Here is a 3,455-nt window from a genome sequence, read left to right as displayed (position 1 = left end):
TAATGATAATGATAATAATAATAATGATAATGATGAACAATCCAGTATCATTTATTTTTTATTTCTGTTCTTTAACAATAACCCTTGATATCTCCTGATAATAATAAGTTGACGTTGGAAGATAGTGTTTGTGGATGTGGAAGAAAAGAGAGTTGTGATGACATGCTACTAATCGGGTTACCTTAGATGCTAACCTGTTAGCCCACAAGCTAAAGTTTTGGTGTTCCAGTGGTCTTGGCCTTTTGAACAAAAACCCCCTCTTCTGTGCAGTGCTGGACGGCTCAACACAACAACACAACAACAGTTCATATTTATTAAAGCTTTTACCTTTGTTCCAAACAAAGCAGATCCTCTGGTGCGCATGAAGCTATGTGTCATGCGCTCAGTTTCTCTGCAGCTTCTGGAATGTATTGCAGAGACGGAGCTAAACGCCACCTAAAGGAACCAAATCCATGGAAGACGAAACACTGGACACAGTCACTGTCAAGGGATTTTTGTGCAGAAATGTGTGCAGTGAATCCTAGCAACAAAAATAAAGATGCTACTTCTTAAATGTAATCAGTGATTCTTTTAAAACTGACATCCACAAACTTTGTTTTACATATTTGTGTAGCTGATTTGCCACGTGTGCTTGGAGTAAGGTACCATCACTGTGTCTCCCATTTACATTTACTTCTATGTCCTCTACACTCTACACTCACTAACTAAAGAGAGAAGAATATATTCATAGTAAGCACTAATATCCTGTGGTCTTGTGTTAAATTTGAAGTGCACTCAGTGGCTAGCTCTGCTTTCACTAATGCTGTTTTATATAAAACCAATCTCTATGAAAGCCCTGCGCCTCCCACACACATGAACAGTCCTGACCTCCCCTCTCGCTGCATGGTGAAAGCGCTCTCCTCAATTTTTTTCTTGTTACATCGTTTTCCATCTCCTTCACACATAACCACATACACACTGCTGCAGGACTGCATCACACAAGAGTAAACAGATGAGTCCTATAATGTCGTAACACACAACTTTCATCAGCTCAGGTTGCTCTGCTCTATATGGGTTGTTCTGTGCTCTGAGTGATTTACAGTGACTGCACTGAATGATGGCAAGGAGTGACAGGTAAACCTCGGGCCATTTGGCGTGGTGACCGGAGCCTGGTACGGACAGTTTGCAGGGAGCGGGGAGGCAATAGCTCCCCTTTTGGCCTTTTTTACTGTCAGCTAAAGTGAGGAAAGGCAGGTCAACACTTGGATCTCACACACACACACACACACACACACACACACACACACACACACACACACACACACACACACACACACACAAAGATTAAGAAAAAAAACACTGCTTCCCTTGCAGTGGTGCTATATTGGGACAGGTTCTGCTCGATACGGAGGTCAGCAACAAGGGACTACTGGCAGTGCGAGTGAAATCAGTGCTAAACAAGACTGCCCTATTAATTTGATATTAATAAAATGTACTAATATGTAAATATTAAAAAAGAAATGGTCCTCATAGAATCATAGTTATTTTCTCTTTTTTTTACAGCTTTGATTATAATTATTAATTTCACATGTTGATTTTCAGATTTGACCCCACCCCGATATACATGACTGAGGCCATTTAAGAGGATGACAAGATTTCTGTACTGAAATTAGATATTACATCCATGATTAATCAGTTAATCTATTGTCGACGGACAAAGAAATAATCAGCAATACTTTTGATAATCTAAAAAACATTTAAGCCAGAAAACATTTTTGGTTGAAGCCTCTCTTTTCTTTATTTGATATGGTAATTTTATTCTTTTCTGGCATTTAATAGACCAAATGATTTATCAATTAATCAAGAAAATGTATCAACAATAAAATTGAAATTAAAAATTAAAAGATTTTTCTGTGATTGTTTTATGGTTGTGACAACGTTTCAGTTACCATGTGAAGATCAAATAGTAAAAAAAAAAAATTCATTCACAGGTGACCAACACTGTCCCCCAGAAATTACATTTTAAACTACATCAGCAACTACATTTTGTTGGAAAGTTAATCTCATTTCATCTTTATCATCATTATGTTCATTGGCAACATATTTATTTGAATGGACAAAGTGTTGCATCTCTTGGTTTGTGTGGCTGGTGGGTGTGTGAAACTTTTGCTCCAGAGACCAGGGTTTGCATCCAGATGTGTATGTGGTTAGATTTAGACAACAGCTGCTCTTTGGTTAGGTCATGTTAGTGAAACATGGTGGTTTAGGTTAAAGGTGAATAAAAAGGTTTGTGAACTTTTTCTTTATTATATGATATAACCAGACCAGGATCTCTGACCTGATCCAGGATCTGTGACAGTCAGAACAGAACCAGGAAACAGTTTAATAAAGCTGTGAGATCAGATAATATGGTGGAAAACAAACAAGTAGTCCGTGAACATTTTACAAATATGTAAATTACCAACATTTCCTCATGAGGTTTTAAATGTATCCAGTCACAATCATGTTTCCTACAAAAGGTATTTACAGTTTAGTAAATCTATGACTGACAAACCAATGAAGCCAGACTGCAGGTTGACACATCAGCAGTATGTTACTTGGCTTCATCAAATTAAGAAAGTGTAAGGGAGTGTGTAATGTCTCCCAAAGCTGCTCATCTGCTCAACCACTCAAGCCCCTTTCCCTCTTCCCTGCAGGAAGGCTAATAACAGACATGTAAGTAGGCAGCATGACCTGTTCTGCTGCACATGTATTTTATTTGCTAGGGGCGCAAACACGTCTGCAGTGCTCCAGCCCAGGGAGCAACAATCTGACAAGCAGCGCAGACCTAATCCAGGCCAGGTCTGGGGCAGTGTTTGGTATGCATCCCTTAGGTATGGAATAAATACAAGGCTGGTAAGACGATCTGCCTGCCCGGACAACTGCAGGAGAGTGGAGGGCGTTACATGCCTTGACGGGATGTCTCTTATCCATATATGTAACCTCATAACATTTTGAGCTTTTCACAAATAAGAACAGCTTTGATCTCCTGTGGAAAGTAATGCAGTTTTAATGTCCAACTTCAAGGGCCATTAGCTGCATTTTTATCAGTTAGCAAGGCTGCTCGGCAAATTTCTGAATGTCAAGTCAGGGGGGTGTTGCTCGCCTGGAGGTTAGAGAAGCCACTTTGTGATTGGAGAATTGTCAGGTTGAGCTCCTCACCAGGAGAAAGTGGGTGGATTCTTCCCTCGCTGCAGCACTTCAGCTCAGTTGAGTTACCTTTGAGCAAGGCACTGACCAGAGAAAGACAGGAAGTATGAAAATGAGATTATACATGAATCTGAGGAGTGTGAGAAACATGCTGTGAAGTTGAATCTCTGGGTATATTAAGGTTTTCATAAAAAAAAAAAAAAAAAAAAACGAAGGAAACTCTGTTTTGCACTTTCTACTCAGTGAACCTTTAAAGTGTGTCTCCACCTGCCCCCCCCCTCCCCCCC

This window comes from Seriola lalandi, unplaced genomic scaffold (assembly GCF_002814215.2).
Source record: "Seriola lalandi dorsalis isolate HSWRI2012SDOR001 ecotype SW California unplaced genomic scaffold, Sedor1 jcf7180002054784, whole genome shotgun sequence".
Classification (NCBI taxonomy): Eukaryota; Metazoa; Chordata; class Actinopteri; order Carangiformes; family Carangidae; genus Seriola; species Seriola lalandi.
This window is presented reverse-complemented; position numbering follows the sequence as displayed.